At 41.7% G+C, this 13,494-nt stretch overlaps 1 protein-coding gene across 1 annotated transcript in view; it reads right to left on the bottom strand.

Annotated features, from left to right (window-relative positions):
• Nucleotides 1–3,540: 3,540 nt before the first annotated feature.
• Eif4e3 (eukaryotic translation initiation factor 4E family member 3) overlaps nt 3,541–13,494 on the bottom strand; it is a gene marked incomplete at its 5' end in the record, with an annotated part of 166,141 nt that continues 156,187 nt past the window's right edge. Inside the window, 1 exon segment of the mRNA XM_013513679.1 lies at nt 3,541–3,627.

The following is a 13,494-nucleotide window of genomic DNA, read 5'->3' as shown; positions in this document are numbered from 1 at the left end:
TAACATGCAGCCCCCAAGAACCAAGTGTTTACAAACAGCCAAAGCTCTGCGCCTCGTCGCCTACTGCAGGCCTGAACCCCAGCCACTGCCACACACTGGATCTCAAGGATGCGGTCACTTGCTTCAGGACACCAAAACCACAGGTGGCAGAGAACCAGTGCATATGACAGAGTAGAACAGAAACTACCTAGTCTGAAACATTCCAGACTGACCCAGGGATGTTAACATTCTGAAAGACAGTATTGCAGGAAAAGTCCATTTGTAGCTTCAAACTCAACTGGACTTGAACCACCCCAGGGCAGTTGGCTTTATTGGTGAGGGCGCCCCTACTGGCCAAGGGAGCAGGACTGCATCAAGTTCTGCGTCAGCCATGGGCCAGCCAAGTCTCCAGACATAGGCCTCATTAGCACGCAATTCCAAAAAGCAGTACAATGAAGAGAACCCTTCCCAAAAACATCTGCTTGCTTCACAACGAACACTTTGGTGTAACAGGAGGAAAAGAACAGACACTCTTTCTCCACACCGCCTTCCAACTGGAGGTCCACTGGGTCTCCTGAGAGTGAAGCCAAAGGGCAGAAGGAGCAATAAAGGTGTCGGGAGCGAAGGTACAGGATGGGAAGATCCTGGGAGACAGCCGTAAAGGAAAAGGAAGGAAAGGAGGAAGGAAGAGCAGAGGAGAGACGGGGAGAAGAAAGGAAGGAGGAAGGAGCAGCAGCAGGATGTGCACCTGCAGACCACCCTCCACAAGGCCTGGACAGGACGCCACACTGGGGACGAGCAGGGTGCCACACTCCACACTCGCCTCGCACCCCGGAAGGGGCACACGCTTCGCCACAAACTCGCAGCCCGATCGGGATGCAGCCGTGGAGACAGAGCCCGGTCCACGAGAGAGGGAGGAAGAGGGGCCTCGGTGGGCCCCGCCTTCGAGCCCGTCCCTGCCCGGTGCTCTGCTCCTGGGAAGAACACCTTGGTAGAGAGCAGCAAAGCCCAATGTCAGGTCCAGATCCCAGCGGGCCAGCTTCACGCGCTTGTGACCTGTACAGTCACACAGGGCCCAAAACACTCAGCAAAGCTCCCCACTCAAAAGACCTGCTCTCGGTCGAATGCTCTGATGTCACCATCTTGAATCCCCCCCCCAGTGGCACTGGGGATTCAATCAAGGGCACTTTGCACGGAGCTACAACCCCGGTCTTTTTTTTTTAATTGTGAGACAGGGTCTCACTAAGTCACTAGGTTACCCGAGCTGGGCTAGAACCTGTGACCCTCCTGTCTCAGCCTACCAGAGTCCTAAGATTACAGGTGTGTACCATCTCAACCAGCTGTTAATATTTTTTAACAAGGAAACATTACACTGTAATTTGAACTTGGCTGGCAAATATCTATCTGGTCTTCTACTTTCTTGAATTTTCAGAAGCCTCCATATGGATACATACGGAGAGTTAGACTCTTCTTACATACTTTTAGAGACAACTTGTGTCATGGACCACTTACACTCTAAAACCTGACTTTGTAGTTCTAGAGTCTCCAAATCTGGTATTTACTATGCACGGCAAGAAGTTTGCCCTCACCCCTAATACATGCTCAAAGAATGAAGCCAAGGGCAAAGAATAAAAGCCATCATGTGCTTCGTATGACTGTCAGAGCCCAAGAGAAAGCAAGACACGGGTGGTGCTAACAGGTTAGATGGGGACATGGCAGCCCACATGCATGTCTACTGTCCTGGCCTGTGTGAGTGCCACCCGGTCACAGAAAGTCACTTCCAGAGCCCCAAGCCCACACTATGCTATCCTTAACCAGATACCGCCCATCTACGCACAAACATGTGAGTACACACGTGCACACACACCCCACAGCGAACACTGCCAGCCCCACTGGCCTGCTTCACCTTTAGTCCCTTGCACACTTCAAAGACCAAAGGCAGGTGATGCAGATGGTGCTGTCCTGAGAGAAGAAATCCAAACATAAAGGTAGACGCTGGCAGACAAAGCAGTTATTAGTAATTATCTAAAAGCCTTTTTATGATGCAAGAACTACTAACACAGCGTGAAACAGAGATGCAATCAAAGTGTACACAGAGCCAGGCATGGTGGTGCACATCTGTAATCCCAGCGTTCTAGGAAGCTGAGGCAGGAGGATCACAAATTAAAGCTCACTCATTCTGGGCAACTTCGTAACTTAGCAAGACCTGTTAAAATCCTGTTTCAGAATTACAAAAGAAAAAAAAGTAAACTGGGGACATAGCTCAATGTGAATGCCTTCGCTTCAATCCTTCATACAACAAAGAAAAGTGTATGGATCATGAACCACACAGTATTATTTTAAAAATAGCACATCTGCATATATATGTACATACATATATACACACACACACACACACACACACACACTATATTTATGTACACTAGCACACTTAGATACATACACTCACATGTATTTGCTAACATATATATAAATATTATTGTGATTTCAGTGGCTACGAGTCACAGCAACAATCAAGAGCCTGCTCTGAACCAGAGGGTCCTCGACAACCAAGGCATGGCTTGGCTGGGACCATCACTGGAGTCCTCTGGAGCCCCGACATGCCCCACCTCTGGAGGTCCGGGTGGCTCCGCGCACGCTCCGTGTCTCAGATGCGAACTGGCTCCTACTTGTCACCTCCTTCTGATAGGAAACTTTGCTGCTCATGTGGGGGAAAAGAACGAAACTGTCCTTCAAGGTATGGATGGAGACAATGGCTACCGATACGGTACAACTCTCTTTAATACATTATTTTCCGAGTTATTCATTGTGTCACCCTCCCCAACCCCAGAGCTGAAGATCCTTTCTCAAGGAACACCTCAAGTTCACGGAAAACGGCCCACTCGCTTTTAGCCTCCCCTCGTCTCGCTCGCCCGCTGTGCGTGGTCAGGCTCGCTGGGATTTTCGCATTCTGAAAGAGAAGCCAACCAGGTTCTTCTGTGACCACCCATGATCCACATTACACACAGGTGTTTGCAAATGCAGAAGGATCCAGCGCAATTAAGAACATTAAGCAATCATCTCAGCGTAAGGAGGCAGTTGAAGCAAAGAACAGAGTGTGGGCAATGCTCTGGGAAATAAATTCCACAGCCTTTCACCAAGTTGAAAACTTGGCTTTGGACACACATAAAAATGAGCCTGGCCTGATCTTAGCTCCAGTGGATATCTGCCAGATCACAAAATTTGACCCAATTGGCCTGCCTTACCACACAGAGGGCCACTGCTGGAACCGCAGATGGTGTGGCTGGTCAGAGCCAACAGGCACGGACGGATGGCAGCCGCAAAATGGCAGAACACGGCTGGCCAAGCCGAGGGTGGGAGTCCCTGTTTCTAAGAGTCATTTTTATAATGCAGTAGAAATAATAACATCAGAGCAGACCAGCACCTGATTTTCTTCTTTTGTAGACTTCAATCACTGTTTCTTCCGCCCTATAAAATGTAGCTAATTATCCTCTCATTTTTTTTCTCTCTTGTCACCTCACGCTGCCTTACGATAGTAAAACAGCTGCTAACCTCTGTCCATGGAGAGATGTCTGCTAGAGAGCAGCATCAGAAATCCTTCAGGACAAAGAAGGTAGGGTCACAGTTTCCCCACAAGGTTTTAGGAACCTGGAAAAAAATGATGAGTTACAAGTATTACTCCTCTTTAAATAAACCATTACCAAATAGAACTTTATTTGATATGAGAAGCTCAATTTTTTGTTTAAATTAAAACTGTTGGTAACATGTAACACAACTCTAATAGTCGCTGTTTAACACCAGTCATTTAAAAAGAGCACCGTCCAAACACTCCTGCTTTGTTATAGTTTTCTCTGTTCATTGCGGAAACCTTATCTACCTTCAGGCTATGTTGTTTACCATCCCTGGTCATTTATGCTATTTACCAAGTATCTGATACTCCTAATAAAATGTCAGTACAAATAACCAAGTTGTCTAGGAGGAAAAAAAAATAAAACTTTTCCAACCTTCCCTGGCTGGTCAAGGTAAACATTTCTAGATGGCTTGAGTCAGTCCCGCTTACACAAATGCCTTTCCTCTTTCCTCTGAAATTACAAAAGATTATCATTTTACTCAGCAATGAGCCTGGCTAAATTGAAACTCTGTATATCAGAATTAAATATGTTCTATCTACTCAAAATGAACAGTGTATTATTTATCACTAATACTTAATGACACAAAAACTGATAACTTTCCCCGATTATCCCACTGATTGCATCCAGTCTCGCATCATCGATTCTTTTGGTCATTAGCATAATCACAGAGCATCAACTCCGGCTTATGCAGCAAGTTTGGTAACAAGAGCTGAAAGTAGACACACACTATTTTAAAAACATGTTCCGATTTCCATCTAAGTATATCTTTATTTATATGGCTTTCTTACCATAAAGATGCCAGTCCTTTAAATTATGCAAAAATCACTTGCTACACTGAAGAACAAGGTGCTATATCATAACAAGGATACAGAAGTATAAAGCGCCTGTTAATTAAACATCGCTTTTCAACTCACTACCCTGCATATGTAATTGTTAAGTTCTAAGCCAAGTCTTTAAATAAGAATGAGAAAATGGCTAGGCTCCTTCAAATGCCTGCTTTGCCTATTTTTTTCTTAATGTAAGAGATCAGCCACTTGATAGATTATTTGTCATTCAAATTCCCTAATACATGATGGAGATTATTTAAGAATTCCCCCCAACATACTAGCAAATAAACAAACTGTAATGTTAAAGAGTGCAGACTGACCCATTCATATTCATTCTAATTTTCAATGTATAGTACTACAGAACGCTGCTAGGTTTTAGGTTGAAACGCAAAGAACTTGTCTTGAATTAATATTCAGTACTTCAAAAGGTTCATGCAGAAAAAAGGAAAAGATATAGCTACATGTATCCAGATGGATGAACTTTACTAACTCTATTAGATTTTTTTTTAAAAAAGCAAATTACTAAAGAACACATACAGAAGGATTCTATCAATATAAACCTTGAACATGGAAAACAAGAGCTCATATTTGCGGGCTATGAGACAAAAGAATCAGCCAGCTGAGAACAGGGTCAGCTCACCTGCAAGGGGACAGAAAGGATGACAGTAGGAAGGGACAGCCAGGAGCATCTCCCACCTAAACTGTAGCATGTTCTTTTCCAAGCAGGGCTACAGGTGCTCAGGGAGTTATTGTTTGTTCCTTTTCAGCCTCTTACATATTTTATAATAAAAACAAAAATATAAGCACACGGTTCTAACAGAAATGGCTTTGCAAACATCTGCCCAATTTTTTTCCTCAAAATTTCTCCACTCTGACGGATCCAGGTGACTGAGGCCAAGGGCACCGTTATTTTATTCAACTACTGGGGCACTGGTTACAAACGCTGAAACCCTGTATTCTAACACAAAATCCATTTCCGCTGTTTTCAAAATTGCTTATTATTACCTCATACTTAAAGAATTCTTTAACCTCAGCACTGTGCTATGGGAAAGTCATCTCTAACAGAGATATTCTCTATATTTAGTAAAAGCAACTGTCCTGCTTCCTAAGCAAAACAAAACAAAAACAGACACTGAAGTGAGATCTTTCTTTAAGGATCTTACAAATTTTCATGGCTACAAATACACTTGCAGGGAAGAAGAGGCTAGAAGCAGACCTGATGGATGACTTCAGGACAAAGGGATGCGAGTGAGAGGGGAACTCTGGCCAGGTGGGGAGATGCTTCCCCCAATCCTGTATCCCCATCCCAGAATAGTCAAACCTTGAGCTACAGTTGCCAAAAGACAGTGAGACAAAAGCAGAGGCATCTTCAGTCAGCGGCAAGGAGGACAACTTGCTCCTACAAGTATAAGAATTTGTTGTAAGCTTACCAAAGTTAAGGCTGCACGTTTACTGTCAACACGCATCACCCTGCAACAAAAGCCATTATTTAGAAAATAAGATGAATGCGTTTAAGCAGTTGAACCTTCTTAAACCCAGAGAAGGCGTGCAAAACAGCAGCAAGTCTGTGACAACATGCCTGACGAAGCCCATAAAAGAAAACCCCGACCGAACCATTTTCTCTTTCAACACACTACGTATATTTTGTCCCAAATTATCTGCCACTGCATAGAGACAGCTAGAATTTCTAAAGATGCTGCATTCCCCTTCCCAGGCTTCTACCAGCTTCTTCCCAAATAATTAAACGTGGCAAAGTTTCTATTAGAAAATATCTACAATACATCACTTAAGAGGGTCCGTCATTGATTCCCTAATGAAATATCAGTTAATTACTTAACCTTTCTTAATGAAATGATTAACATCCTTTCAACAAACAAGGCAGCATGACTTAACATCAAGCTGAGATTTCATCAACCAGTGACAGTCGTTATTACCGTACACCCTCTGCTAGTGCACCTTGTATTTCTTCAGTCGGTTCCATTTCTCATCTTTTTCAGAAACACTTTATTCGGTGACAGGGACTAGTTTTAAAACTTGGTCCATGTGAATTTTTTTTTTAAGTGCTTCAGAGTCCCAACAGAAATAAAAGCACTTTGAACAGGATCATTCCAAATACCACCTCAATCCAAGGCCAAGGCAACTGCAAAGACCTAAACATAAAAACAACTGCCAACTTTTTGGCAGCTATTAAAATAAAGCCACACCCAAAGCCAAAATGGAAATCTGAAAAAAAAAAAAAAAATTAGGTGAGGGCATTTTGGACAAACACTTTATTACTGGGTAACTTCAAAAGGCACATTATAAATACAGACAAAAAACATCTGTACAACTTTTATTTAAATAACTCTTTTGATCTCAGTAGTTAGATCTTTAGCTGAATCCCTGAATATTTAAACAAGCCTCTTCAGCATTTTATCTTCCTTTATCTCATAATCTTGGAAGATGCATTCTTCTTAGGGTTCTGCTTCATTCGTGTGGCACCACTGGGTAAGCTATTTCCATCGATATTCCTGCAAGTCCCGTCACATACACTGATAGAGAATTTCCCAAGATGCTTAGAGAAGTCAAAATACATGTGCCAGCACAGTTAATCTAATGAGTAAACAATTCAGATTTTTAAAGTAAGATGGAATACTCGGAGAAAAAGAAGTCCAGAAAGCCACTTGACACTAATTGGTTGCTACAACGTGACAACGCCCATTGGGAAACACAGATGCAGCAAAGAAACAACTGAAGGGAAATATCTGATATTTTGTGAAAACTACCACTGTCCCAGGTTCTCCCTGTTACTCTGTGAGATGCTGAGACTCCTGTTCAGGCTGCTTCTCTAAGTATCAACGTTTCCTTTCGTGCTTGATTCAGGAAAGGGGGCATCTATGCCTCTCCTGGTCTCACAACAGCCAAGCAACTCAATTAAAGCCTTACGAAGGGTTGTCAGCTTTTCTCCAACTCTGATCATTGAGGAGTGCAGCCTTGCCACTCTGGTGTGCATGAGAATCACATGGCTGAGTTTTTTAAAATGCGCAGGCTGCCTCCCCCACGTGACTTGTCCAGCAGCAGGGCAAGCGGGCCTGTGCCTGAACTCCAGTTCTACTGGGATTCCAATATGCATGGTGGCTTAAAAAAAAAAACACCTATTTTCATCTTTAGTGTACATTTTAATTTCATTCAAATACACTCAAAAAAATACATGCTAAGTCGGGTGCGGTGGTACCTGCCTGTAATCCCAGCACTCAAGAGACAGGCAAAAGGACAAGTTTGAGGCCAGCCTGTGGCACAGTGAGAACCTGTCTTAAAACAAAACAAAAAATACAGGCTAGGCCTCCAAGTAAAGAAAAACGTCAGTACTACAGAAGACAGATTTCAGTTCCAAAATCTCTAGTAGGATGAATCACTTGGCCCATGGGTCTCTGTTTTAGTGTGCATTAGAATTACAAGGGAAAGTTTGTTATAAATGTACATTCCCATGTCAATTAGCAAGAATTCTGATTCAAAGTATTTTTAGTAACTATTTTTAGTAACTATGCGCGCGCGCGCACACACACACACACACACACACACACACACACACACACACACACACTTCTGGATACAGGTGAGCAGAGGACCCGACGCTTAAGTTTGCTAAATGAAGACCACCTGCAATCTCCTCTCACCTCAAGCACAAGCACTAGCCTCCATCCCACCCTGTGCTCAACGGAGAGGCACCAGCGCCCTCTGGTCAGGCATTGCCAACTCAGGGGACAGACACTGGCGCTGGAGGAAACTCAAGCTGAGTGATAACACAGCCCCGTACTCCTGCATCACTAGGCTCAAAGAATACACCTTCAAATATTACCCCTGCTTCACAGGCAGGAACCTACAGCACAGAAAACCACATTATGACTCAAATGCACAGCTTCAAGGGAGACGGAGACGCCTCGGGAATTTAGCTTTTTGAGTATGATGCTAGAAATACTCAGAGTCCTAGTAAACAAAGCAGATGACAAAATTAGCTAAAATCAGAGACTCTGACAAAATGTGGACGTCCTCTTCACTTACTAGCAATAATAAATACATATCCAAATATAAATCTTTGTTCCATCCTGAAAGAATTTATTCTAACATATCAGGGACCCAACAATGCCACCGTCTGACCCGCTGACTGCTCCTGAATGGACTCTGCTGCAACGTGCTGGCCTCTAATATCTTCAGACTGGTGAAATCAAAACAGAACGACCTGAGTTTCTATTCAGTGATGCCTCCATCTCAGCTGCCTGAATTAGCAGCAGTTCGAGGAAATAAATTCATCACAGAATGATCCTGAGTATAAAGAACAAAATAGTAAACAGAACACTGGAACACAATTTTGTACTTATTCATATTCTTTTTTATAAAAAAAACCTATTTTATTAAAAATGTGATTTGGAAAGAAAGTGCAATTAGCTTCACACAGGCACTGCTGAAATGTTCCTGAACACACTAGACATATGTAAATATTTCGCGATATCAGTTCCATTTCAGCAGACCTGTCAAGATATTTACAGGGCTTGACAGTACTTCTGTCTTTAATTAAATTTTTGCCCAGATACTTTAATGTAATTTAAATAGATTATTAGTTGTCAGGAACTAATATAAATTTTGTTTATGATTTAGTTACTTTAAGTACTTGGATTGAAGAAACTAATTTAACCCCACAACTGAGAGGCTCTAAGCACGAAGACCAAACCACTAAAAAGCTCCCACTCCCCTGCCCACTCTCTCAATGATCCTGAATTATGGCAACTTAATTGTAAATTTCATGGCAGTAAAATGAGCGCCCCTCTCCCCTTTTAACAGAACAGCTAAGGACAGGCCATTTACACCTGTGCAGGTATTGGGTGCTTCCTCTCAGCAGCTCCCTCTCCCAGAGGCTGCCCAGGTAGGAAACATTTTCCTCCCATAAAATAATGACCAAACGAACACCTGTTGTGCCCAAGAGGCAGGACATGAAAAACAGACATCAGGGGACTGCAAAAAAGAAAAAAAACTTGCAAAGACATCCACTAGGCAATCTGGTCAAGAGATTTCACGATTGGGTAAAACAAGAGTGCAGGAGGAAAAAAAAGGACACGCTTTGGCACAACATTCTCGTGAATGGAAGATGCCTTCTAAACAAGGCTGGAAAACTGCCTTCGCATTTATTAAAAGAACAAAGCCTGCTGTCTTGTTGTCTTTCTCAATCGCCATGTACTCCCCCCCCCCATATTTCCTCTTTACAGAATATCACCCTGGGAGCCTTCAGGGCAAGCATATTATCTATGGGATGCAAAACCAACGCACTTCTTAAAATCAAACGCTCCTTACGTTTATTTTTGGGTTGGCGACACAAAGTAAATCTGCCTAATTCCCATTAAGCACATGGTCACAAGCACACTGAAACAAACTATAAAGGTCTTGGTGGTGGGGAGGACCATATCATGCATATGATACCCCAAGTATGAACAGGTCTGCCCCTATTTCCGGAACCTGCCTCATCTCATGGCCTGTGCCATCCCAGCTTTTGGCACCTCTAACTTTAATTCACCCAAGTACCAGGCAAGACAGGTAGTTCTAAAAATCAGCTTAAGATGGCTCTCTGGATGGCACCCATGTAACTAAATGGCCTGCAGATTCAGGTAACAAGACATAGGAAAGCTCACTGAGAAAATTCACAGGTCAAAGTGCAATCTTATTTGGCTTGCTGGCTGGTTTCACAAGTTCTATGTTTGATCACCTGGTGGGATTTACTACCATCAACTTAAAAAAAATCCCCTGCAAATACTAGAAGGGTACACAGTCTTGTGTATGAAGTTCACCTGTCTATTTAGCAGATGCCGTTCTTGGGGTTATTTTCTTTAGAAAACAAACCTCTACCTGCCTGGGGCTTTTAAAAGACTCTAGATTCAAAAACACACTCTAAAAAAAAAGCCAATACTGCTGGCTTAGCAGAAAAAATGGCAGTTACTATAACTGAAAACTATAAAAGGAGTATGACATCTAACAGGATAAGTAAGGAAAAGAAAAAGCCCTTAGCAAAAATTATGAGAAAAAAAGACCACCTGTGCAAATCAAGCTATGCTCTGGAAACCCTTTCTCAGTCCTAGAGAAACAGCTCATACTCAATGCCTTGAAGTTGCAATTAAATTGTAGTAATTTAAGATTATCGGGAGAGCAAAGGGCAGTGGGAGCTCTTTGGAGGGTTTTCCTCCCCACTTAATGCTCTTCAGTCAGGGGTTAAACGAGTTTCTTTAATGTAAGTACCTTAAAGTAACTGAATCATAAACAAAATTTATACTATTTTCTGACAGCTTGTAATCTACCTAAATTTTATTAACGTATGCCTAAAATTATTTTTAAAAGACAAAACTCTTGCTGTGTCCTGTAAATAGTCTTGGCATATCCCCTGAATATTGGATAGCCCTTTAACACATAGCCAGCCTTGTCTGAATACCCGTACTTTTTGTGATGCAGAAGCTAACAAGATAGTATTTTAAAACTGAGCCTGACTCTTAAGTAAAACATGAAAAGCAAACATGCCCAATAAGATGAACGGCAAAGAGGAAGCTAGGTTCAAAAGAAGTTGTCACATCTGCTATATTCTCCCTTCTCTTTCTTAATTTTGGCATCAGACAGGCTGTTGGTATAAATATATTTGTTTGGGAAATATCCCAATTCTTCTGTTAAACAACTGTTGAAAACACAATACCCTTCCACAGAGCCTAAGAAGGTAAATGTCATAGTCAGGGGTGTCCTCTTAAAGGAACCAAGGAAAAACTTAGTAGGAGAAAAAACCATGCATACGCTCAATATTAACTCAGTTAACTTTTGCTATTGTTGGTACAAATGACTTAACTAGAAAATATTTATAGCTTTTTAAAAACATTACATGTTGCAGAAAATTGCCTAATAGCATCCATGTGTATGTTTAACTTACATTGCTTAATTATACAATAAAGGTATACCCAATAAAAGCTACAGACTTTGAAACATGTTGTGCACCATGGTTATGAAACTCTGGCTTATAAAAAAAACAAAGTGCTTACTATGTGATCGACACTTGTTAATTAAAAATACAAGCTTTAAATGACAATTATTTTTATTCTTCTGTATGTGTTTACTTGTCCTATTTCCTACTTTGTTGTACTTAATTAAAAATGACATTTAATTTGAGGATAGTTTATAGCTGGGGAAAAAAGTGTGTTACACAGTTTATACTCCAGGATTTAAATGTAAATACAAAATCTTACGGACATCTCCAACAATATAAACCCCTTAATTTCGAATAGTTAATTTGAATAGTTGATTTCTTTCACTATACTTTGATAAACCTGTGAAAACAAAATGCTGAAGTAATTACTGTTACCACTTTCCTTAAAAATGTAAAGCAGTTAAATTTTCCTAGACAACAAGCAAGGGCAAGTTACAAAGAACTTGAATAAAAGTAGCAAGGCGGTCATGTTGAATGTCAATCTAAAAAAAGAGGTTATGTCTAATCTGGAGAAGGCTCTCCCTTGGCTTTTTAAATTCCAAGAGGGGGCTAATACAAAACTTCATCAGCAGGGATTTTTTTTTTCTTTCTTTCTTTTCCTTTATCCTTTCTTTCTTTTTCTTTTTTTAAGCTTCACATCAGATTTAAACCCTCACATGCAAACCCTGGCTTCCCTGACAAGGCAGATATCTTCTAAGCTTGATGTGAGAAATCATTATCTAACTCTAGTGTAGGAGTCTAATGTTGGTTAAAAAAAAAAAAAAAAAAAATTCCACTTCCACTGTACCGGGTAGCAAGACAGCCTCTGAACGACTTAATAATCTTTGAATATCTGTTTGGGTGCATTCTCCTTATGAAGAAGGATGCATTGAAAGAAAAACTTGTTTAGCAACTTGGCATCCACAAGGAACTCAAATGCAGCCCGCAGAGGGGTTGGGTATTTCCTTCCAAGGGAGGCTTCGCTTGCACAACAAAGATGAGCATTTGCAATGGTCCATTTCTGCATAAGTGAACATACAGCCTTGCTGCTTGATCGAATAGTCCAGGGCTCTCCATGTAGCAGCTCCTGACAACCCAGCAGCAGTTCTGTTTGATCTCTCCTGCTTCCTTAATTTGGGTTGTCAAGGTTCAGCAGTTGAAGGCTGTTTACTTTACTTTTCAAAAAAAGTGATTTTTTTTTCCTCTCCCTCTCATACAATGACTAATGGGGGGGGTGGTTTCAGCCAGTGGCAAGATGTTGAACCTTTTTTCCCTTTGCAGTGAGATTTTAGCTGACGTCTTTTGAATGGAAACTGGTTGAGTTCCTTTTTCTTATTTTTAATGATCTTTAATTATGAGACCCTTCAAATAGAAAGACAGGCGAAAAGTATTCCAATTTCCTGAAAATATGAGCCCAGTTTTCTTTCTCTGGAGTCAAAAAGATAGGTATTTCTACTTTAAGAATCAAAACTCCAGTGGAATTCTACAAAAGATCTGGTAGACACTTCTCCGAAAATGCAGAAATGAGCAGGAACGCCTCTGTATCAATTATGCAGGCATCTCAAGGGTACCAAACACCTGAACTCTCACTATTTGTCTTCAATTTCTAGCGAAGCCATCTCCCCCAGTAGATCCTTTCTGTGGAAGAATAAGGAGGGGGGCTAAAAATTATTTGCAGACTCTTCACTATTTTCAGTATGTAAGAAAAATTCCTTAAATGTCCCTGAGATTTCCTCCACTCAGCCACCGTGCAAGTCCTAAATCCTCAAGTCTACGGACACCCAAAGGTGCTGGGTAGATGGTTTCAATGTAAGACTTATTTCAGAGGAATCCAGAGTGCTCCTGCAGCATTCTTGTTTAAGGCACAGTATCCACCGAAGAAATCCTAACTTACAGAATACCTGCGAGAGGACCCGCGGGCAAACCAGCCCCGCAGAAGTGGACTGGAGAAGTTCCAACTCTACCAAATGAAATGTTTATATTAATTTCATCAGTCCGCCCAAGCCTCACACATGAGGGTTTGGGGGGTGGGGAGAAAGGAAAGAGGAAGAAATAAGTTTCATTTTGGGTCTTCTGGTTGAGCAAAAAA

The sequence above is a fragment of the Chinchilla lanigera genome, unplaced genomic scaffold (genome assembly GCF_000276665.1).
Source record: "Chinchilla lanigera isolate Chin_1 unplaced genomic scaffold, ChiLan1.0 scaffold00020, whole genome shotgun sequence".
In the NCBI taxonomy this organism is placed as follows: Eukaryota; Metazoa; Chordata; class Mammalia; order Rodentia; family Chinchillidae; genus Chinchilla; species Chinchilla lanigera.
The sequence above is the reverse complement of the archived record's forward strand: the minus strand, read 5'-3'. Positions and strand labels throughout refer to the sequence as shown.